We start from the raw sequence: 8982 nt of genomic DNA on the forward strand, positions 1-8982 counted from the left end.
GGGAGGTAGGTTATGGTTTCATCGCAGTTAGACTTTGATTAACATGGTATATGTAGTTGAATTGACGGGAGAAAGCATGATTAGGTCTTCGTACATGACGTCTGGTTCGATATTACTTATGTTGGTGTGATTGCTGATTATGTGAGCTTGTCGTCATTACTTTATGTACTAAAACCTCAGGTGTATTTGTTGTGATATGGGAGGGAAGGAGTTGACATATATACTCTACTTGTTGATAGAGATGACTTATGCATTTATATTGTTGTAGAGTTGATTTATCTGAGCCTTGGTGTGACTTGTGGCATGGTGCCTTGTATTCCTTGACATTGATATTATTAACTAATCATGTTTCATACTGAGTGTTGAACTGGAAGTACGTTGAGCTTCATCGTGTGATTTGATAAAAATATATATATATATATATATATATATATATATATATATATATATATATATATATAGGCACATTTGACAAGGGATAAAGATGTGGCCAAGTTTAACGCACATTTGACAGGGGGTGAGGATGTGGCCTAGTTATGGGCTCGTGATCCAAGGTCAGTTCAGGAGCTAGTGGTACATAGACACCATGGGTCCCCTTCAGGTCATGACTATTGTGTGAAAAATGCTTTTAGCATGTGTGTACGATTGGGATACTATCATTGGTTTCATTTCATTGAATTGGGTCTTACCTTATTTTCGTGATTGGAAGATGATTTGATGTTGATACTATTTGATTGTTGTTCTTTTCACGCCCCGACGAGGGGCATGATGGGCACTAGACCCTTACGCCGGATACCACCTGGCATGACGTAATATAGTCTTAGTACAACTATCACAAATGTAATTATTTCATATACATGCAAAGCACCTGCATACAGAAATGGCCCAACATAGACATTACATATGCATCTTTGTGCATAACCATGTACATAAGCTAGCCGATGAGGCCGCAACATGAACATCATGAAAATGTCATATAGCCGATCAAGCTACCACAAGAGCTTCATAAGTATTTTGAAATCATGCATGACTTTGATACCCACTACACTGCCTATGAGCGTCTAAGAGTATGTACATCTGTCATATACATAAAATTTAGACTCAATAAATACCCAACTAGCAAGCCCGACATAGTGGTACTGGCTGACGTCTCACTGAAGCTGGCGATCCTACCGAGAAGGTCTTTCCGTTCTACCGTCGAGACTTGGCAAAGACGAAATTCAGTGCCCCGTGAACTAGGACGGCTAGTACATATAAAAGTACTGAGTATGTAACGCAGTAAGTAAGGACGTAAGTAAAACATAATATAACATAAATGAGGATGTGAGAAACCTGGACATCTGCAAATCATATGATATGCAATGTATGATAAAATCATTTTTCATATGCAAGTATAATATATATATATATATATATATATATATATATATAACGTACCCGGCCTTAACGGGAGTCGGGGTGAAGCGTACCCGGACCTTACGGGACTCGAATTGTATAAAGATCATCATCATATCATATCCTCCCGTGTCCGGGGCATCCCGCGGGCGAGGAAACATCATCATATCATAACGTACCCGGCCCTAATGGGACTCGGTGTACGTACCCAGCCTTTCTAGGACTCGGTGTGAATACCCAACTAATCAGTGGTTGCACATCTAACTGTCATACCCGACCGACTATAGCGCGGCTCGGTGTAGTAAAATAGTGCGTAAATATATATATATATATATATATATATATATATATATATAAATGCATGACGTGTCACGCGTAAATGACATCGGGCCTTTTGGAGTAACGTAAGGTCGTTATACCTCCGAATTAATTATGGGGCTCGTATCGAGGCCAAGGAATGACTCAAATGACAATAATCAACAATAATGTTATGGGAATCTTTTGTTAAATATACTTACGTTATAACTAGGAGTCAATAAATGTCGTACCCTCGGACGTGTACTTAATATACATATATTCGTTGGAAAATCTGTAGAAAAATGGAATTTTCATTAAACATATATATTCCGACAAATACTTATTTTTCATAAAATTTAGGAAATTAGGGATAACTCGAGTGAAGATATCATGCACGCTAGTGGTCTCTAAGATTTGTGCCAAAGATACGGGAACGAGCTTGTTTGAGTGGCCCTCAGCAATAAAGAGCCAGCTGCTAATCCCGTGGGCCGAACCTTATCTCTACCACGCATCGATGGATAGTCACGCTTGATATGGCCCAGCCAAGCACAGGCATAACAAACATCCGAACCCAAGCGGCATGGTCCGGAATGTGGCTTACTACACTGAGTACATCGTGGTATAGATAATCTCATCTGGCCTGAATCACCCCTGGTCTGGAAACTAGAAGCTCTAAAAATCTGAACTGGCCCCAAATAAGCGTATCCGTCAACCCCCGGGTCCAGAAACAAGAGAGGCGCACTAGCCGTCGAACGAGCCGAGTGCCTAGAGAATTGCGCCGGGCACCCTTCCGAACCCGACTCGGCCAAACCCCCGAAGACCTGACCTTCTTCCTCCAACCCCTGTCACTATGGCCCGCACCCTGCCGTGAGCTTGAGCGGCTACTAACTGGGTCAGTAAAAGGATGGCCTATCTCATCTCATGGCCTGAGGCATCTGGTGAAGGAACTGGGGGTGCTGGAGCTAAAGTTGAGGCTCCTCTGGAGTAGGCGAAGTATGAGAGAACTGAAAAAGGACCTTACACTGGGACTCGCCCTCCTCCATACCTATAGGCGGCTCCCATTCAGTCTTTGTTTCGGCCACTATCTTGCCCTTCTGGGCTACTGTAGCTTTTCCTTTCATAAGCTTTGCTGAAAACATAGCGCACGGTTAAGGAAAAGGGGATTCTTATATCATGGCTCTATCGCACGATCTATGACAAGAAGGAAGGTCAATCATTCCTAAATGCCCCGCACCCTCTTGTTTATAAGTGTGGCGCACTTCACTCCCATAAAAAAGACTCTACTGGACACGGCTTGTAGACACACCCCAGAACGGAACTGCTCTGATACCACTTTTATCACGATCCAACTAGAGGGCTATGACGGGTACCCGGAGCTAGCCTACCGAGCGCCACTCATCATACTCATCATCATATTACACTTAGATCAACACAATTCCTAGACAAATCTTACCATGAAATGATCTTCAATCACTCCTCAAGATATACATATATGTACAATGTATAAGCCCACGAGGCTACAAAATGATATACAAGACATGCACTAAAGAGATCATAAGATATCTACAACCCACATATGTCTACGAGCCTCTAACTAGAGTACTGAAAGTCATGAAGACGTGACAGGACCCCGCCATGCCCCAAATATAAACACAAAAGAATGTACCAATGAACGGTAACTCCGGTGTAGTGGAGTGCTCCTGTGCATCTGCTAAATAAGCTCCTAGGAATATGAACCGTCTCCCTGTCTACCTACGGGCATGAACACAGCGTCCACAAGAGAAGGGACGTCAGTACGAATACTGTACTGAGTATGTAAGGCATGGAGAATGGTATAATAAAAAGATAAGGAACATGAGATAAAGAGATAACCTGCACATATGATTGCCTCTTAAGGCGGATACCATGCATGCTAACTTTTACTTTTAAAACCACATGTTAGCACACACACATATATATAAGTAAGCTGTCTGAGTCATATGTCATCACTAGCCCGCGTCCGGGTATCCCGCGTCCAGGTTAGTCATCTCACGCCGCCCACTAGTGGTGACTGCGCGGCCAATTAGAGCCGATGCAACTATCATCATGCATAAGCCGCTAACTTACGCCCACATAGTGGTGTCTGCCCAGCCGACTAGGCCCGGTATAATCATATATAAAAATAAGCATACATGTGAGCCCAATTAAAGCTACAGTCATATTAGAGTGACGTAAGGTCGGTGACCTCCAATTACCTTATGGAATAATCATCATCACTACATCTCACCTTGAAGGAACAAGTAAATTAAGGTGAGAGCATAACAATGAGTGAAATCAAGAAAGTCATAGGATAATCTCAATTATCTCACAACATCTTTGCAACCATAAGCTTTGGAACTTCTACCATTAAAATCGTCATCATCATAATCATCATAGAAAATATCTCATCTCTTTTCTGATAAGAAGTTCTTAAGAATCTTTAACTCTCAACTTTTGGAATGTAAGAAGGTCATAGAAGTATTTAGGAAGTCGTAATATAGGAGCCATGCCTTTGAAAGAAAGAGGACTAGCCTTAACATACCTTCACATCTCCTTAACGACTAAACGTTCTCCTTCCAAGCTCACGACTCTACATTCAAGATAATTCATACTAAAATTAGATAATGGAAGAAAAGCTTAAGTTTCAGCTAAAGCGACCAAAAGCTAACGAAAATTGGGTAGCATTTCCTTTGTTTCAACAACTTTCTCCATATAATAAGCAACACCAAAAAATCAATGGAAATATTCATAATATCATAATCAAGGAATTATATTCAATTCCATCTCAAATTCATCCAAAATCCTCTTTTCAAATTCACCCATCGTCGTCTTCTTCACCTCAACATCTATGGCTTCTCTACTTTAGATTTCCTCCTCAATAAGAGTTACTAAACCTTTATATCACTTAAATATATGAGTAGGATGATGAACACACCTTGAAGTAGTAGGGTTTCACCTTACTCAACTCTCTTTCCAAGACCAATTTCACCACAACCTTGAAAGGAAGCAAGAACCATCACTCTCCATGGATTTACCTTGAGGTTTTGATAGTGATTCTCTCTTTGGATGATATGGAAAGGCGTGGAGTGATTGAGAACCTTCAAGAACCCTTTTAAAGACTCTAGAGAAGTGGGGAAATAATTTTAGAAAATTAGAAATGAGGTTGGGGTCATTTGGGATTTAAAAAGGTGGCAAAATCGCCTCTCCGACCCTAATGTGCGATGAGTCTGCAGCCTTGCACACTGAGTGTGCAGCTGCACACTCTTCCTCCTCCCAAAAATGATGTTGGGAAGTGAACTCACCCAAAATGGGGAGTTGGCGACCAGTATACGGCTCAGCACACTCAATGTGCGATCGCACACTGCCCCTGCATATCCAGGTTTCGCGAAATCGCGTTCTTTTCGACTCGTTTGACCTCCAATCCTTATGGAACCTTCTTGGAACTTGTATAAAACTTCATTAGCCATATAAGGGGATCTATATCTCTCCCTCAAAGTGATTCTAAGAAATGCATAGGTCAAATGATACGAAATTTTCCAAAACATGGCTCAACCTTAACTTTCTTCGATGAACTTACTTCCTTTGCCTCAAATTCCCTTGGAATCTTAAGATATACTCTTAAAATCAACAAATATCCTTCTTAAAATCATAACGGCTTCATGTTGAACTTATGCTTAAGCTAGTCTATTCGCAGCACAACAATACAAAATGTTTGAGGTGTAACATAGTACCAACAGCTACAGCTCTGGATCAAATGGAGCTCCTCTAAGCAATCTCGGGATATGCAGCCTACGGATTAAGTCTATCTCCCTGTCCACCTGCCGGCATAACGCAACGTTTATAAAAAAAAAGACGTCAGTACGAACAATGTACTGAGTATGTAAGGCATAATCAATATTGTAATAGAAACATGAAGGATAACATGAAATAGAAGGATCATAACATGAGAGAACCATACATATATATATATATACCTTGAGATATTCTCATATTTGCTTACTCTTTTTCTGTGGAAACTCTTCATACATAAGCATACGTATATTATAGTACCATACCAGACCATAGAGGTTCGGTGTCACACATACCCAACTGCAGTGGTGTGCCCGCGATGAATATCATACCCAACCATATAAGTTCGGTGTAACATAATGGCCATACATATATGCATACATATACACATAAGTGTACATAAGTAGCGTCAACATCATCCTCATTAATATAACTTCCTTTCGAGGGCCAACTATCATAGGATGAGATCAACAATATCATGATAATATCAAGAATCATGAGATTTAGTGATTCTAGGGATAAAGTCATCTTGGAAGACATTATGGAATTCATGTGAAGGTATACAACAAGGGGATCATGCCTTATGGCAAGAAGGGTTAGCCTTACATACGTCGCCATCTTCTTAACTACTTAACGATCATCTCCAAGCTTGAGAAGGCTACATTTAAAAGGATTCATACCATGGTTAGGTCTTAAGGACATTCTTAAATTCACACTAGAACAACACATGAGCTAACGAAAATTGGACAAAGATTTCCCCTATTTCATCGACTTCTACCATATCACAAAAAAACTCCCAAACAACTATAATAACATCCATAATATCATAACCAAGTAGTCATGTTCCATTAAGTCTCAAAAACTCATTCTCATATTCAACTTATATTAACAAATCCGCACTGAATACCTTGATTCTTGCTATTTAATCTTTGATTTCTCTTGGGTTTGTGTAGAATATGCTTGGAGAGGGTTCTAAAGCTTTCAAGACTTGGGGGAAAGTGAGAAATGAAATAAATGAGCAAGGGTGGCCATTTATAACTAAAAAGAATTCTGGACAGACCCGGATATACGGCCATTTATATGGCCTGTACTATTTATACGGACCGTATAATCCTACTCGTGGTTCACCCTTCTCTGGACTGGTTATACGAACCATTATACGGGCTGTATAACTTATAGGACCTACGGTCCTATACGCCCCGTATAAGTGGTTGTGGAACCCGCAATTTTTCGAAAACTGCCCTCATCGATTTGTTCAACCTCCAATCCTTATGGAACCTTATTAACACTTATATAATAGTTCATTAACCCTCTAAGAGGCCCTATATATCTTTCTCAAAACACTACTAAATAAATATTAACTCAGTTATTGCGAAACCTTTCCAAACATAACTTGCATTTCACCTTCTCTGACGAACTTAGTTCCACTGATTTGTATAACTTCAAAATCTTGTGGTACGCACTTAAAGCTATCAAATACTCTCCTTAATCTCATAGGGACTTCAAGTTCACCTTAAGCTCATATTAGTCTACTCATAAGGCAACAAGTCCGAAATCCCCGAGATGTAACATTCTTCCCCCCTTAGAAATATTCGTCCTCGATTGTTAGACTTTTGGGGATTCCACACAAATTTTGCCAGAGTTTTTCCTATAATATGGCACTATCATCCTGTCACGGCAACCCAAAATATATCGCCTCACTGGGCTACAACAACAACATCAACAACCATGGCCACACATGACCAAGAAAACATCAAGGAAAGCATTACATACCTGAGGGTAATGGCGTCTCTCCCTGAGTCTCCTCCGGAGGTGGAAACAAATGTGGATACCTAAACTTCATGTCTTCCTCATCTTCCTAAGTCATTTTCTCTCTACTATTATTTCTTGATAAGACCTTAATTGAAGCTACATCTTTGGTTCTGAGTCTCCGTACTTGCCTATCTAAAATGGCAATGGGAACTTCTTCATAAGACAATTGTTCAAAGGACTTGGATTTTATCTACTAGTACAATTTTTGAAGGATCTCCAATGCACTTACGAAGCATCGATACATGGAAAATCGGATGGATTGACACTAAATTCGAAGGTAGATCTAGTTTATAAGCGACTTGGCCTACCTTGCGTACAATCTCATGAGGCCCAATATACCGAGGACTAAGGTTTCCCTTTCTGCCAAATCTCATGATGCCCTTTATTGGCGACACATTAAAAAATACTCAATCTTTTACTTGGAACTCTAAATCTCATCGACCTTATCTGCATAGGATTTTTGATGACTCTGAGCCGTTAATAATCGATCCTGTATGAGCTTGACCTTCTCTATAGCTTGCTGGACTAATTTTGGCCCTATCAATTTAGTTTCTCCTACTTCGAACCACCCAATTCGCGATCTGCATTTGCTCCCATATAAAGGCTCATACGGGGCCATCTGGATACTGGAATGGTAGCTGTTGTTATAAGAAGATTCAATAAGCGGTAAGTGATCATACCAACCACCTCCAAAATCCAATACACATGCCCGTAGCATATCCTCAAGAGCCTAGATGGTACGCTGCCTTGCCTATCAGTCTGCGGATGAAATGTTGTACTAAGACTCACCTAAGTCCCCAAACCTTCTTAAAATGATTTCCAGAAGTTGGCTGTAAACTGTGTCCCTCTATCGAAAATAATAGATACTGGGACACCATGGTGTCGCACTATCTTTTTGACATAAAGCTTTGCATAATCTTCAGCTGCGTATGTAGTTCTGAGTGGTAAGAAATGAGCTGACTTCATGAGTCTATCCACAATTACCCATATAGAATCATATTTATGCTTAGAATAAGGTAAGCCTGCAATGAAATCCATATTTATAACTTCCCATTTCCAAGTCAGAATTTTCATAGCTTGCAACAATCCACCGGGCTTTTGGTGCTCAATTTTCACTTGCTGACAATTAGTGCATTAAGCCACGAACTCCGCTATGTCTTTCTTCATTCCATTCCACCAATATATGGATTTAAGATTATGATACGTTTTTGTTGCTCCGGGATGAACAGAATAGCGGGAATAATAGGCTTCTTTCAAAATTTGATGGCGTAATCCTGCAACATCAGGAACACACAACCTGCCTCGACATCGGAGAACTCCATCTCCAGAAATTTCAAAGGAAGATTTCTTCTTTTGGGGAAGGGTATTTCTGTAGTGAACTAGCATAGGATCCTCGTACTAGCGCTTTTTCACCTCAACTACTAGTGACGAGACAGCTGAATTTTGAATGGTAGCTCCCATATCGCCCGAGTCCATTACCCGGACCCCTAGGCTAGCTAACTGCTGCAGTTCATGAGCTAACTCTCTTTTCTCAGGCTGAACATCACATGAACTTCCCATAGATCTACGACTGAGAGTATCAGCCACAAAGTTCGCCTTCCCGGGATGATATATGATGTTAACATCATAATCTTTTAACAACTCCAACCATTGCCGTAGTTGTAAATTCAA

This window comes from Lycium ferocissimum, chromosome 6, assembly GCF_029784015.1.
Source record: "Lycium ferocissimum isolate CSIRO_LF1 chromosome 6, AGI_CSIRO_Lferr_CH_V1, whole genome shotgun sequence".
Lineage (NCBI taxonomy): Eukaryota > Viridiplantae > Streptophyta > Magnoliopsida > Solanales > Solanaceae > Lycium > Lycium ferocissimum.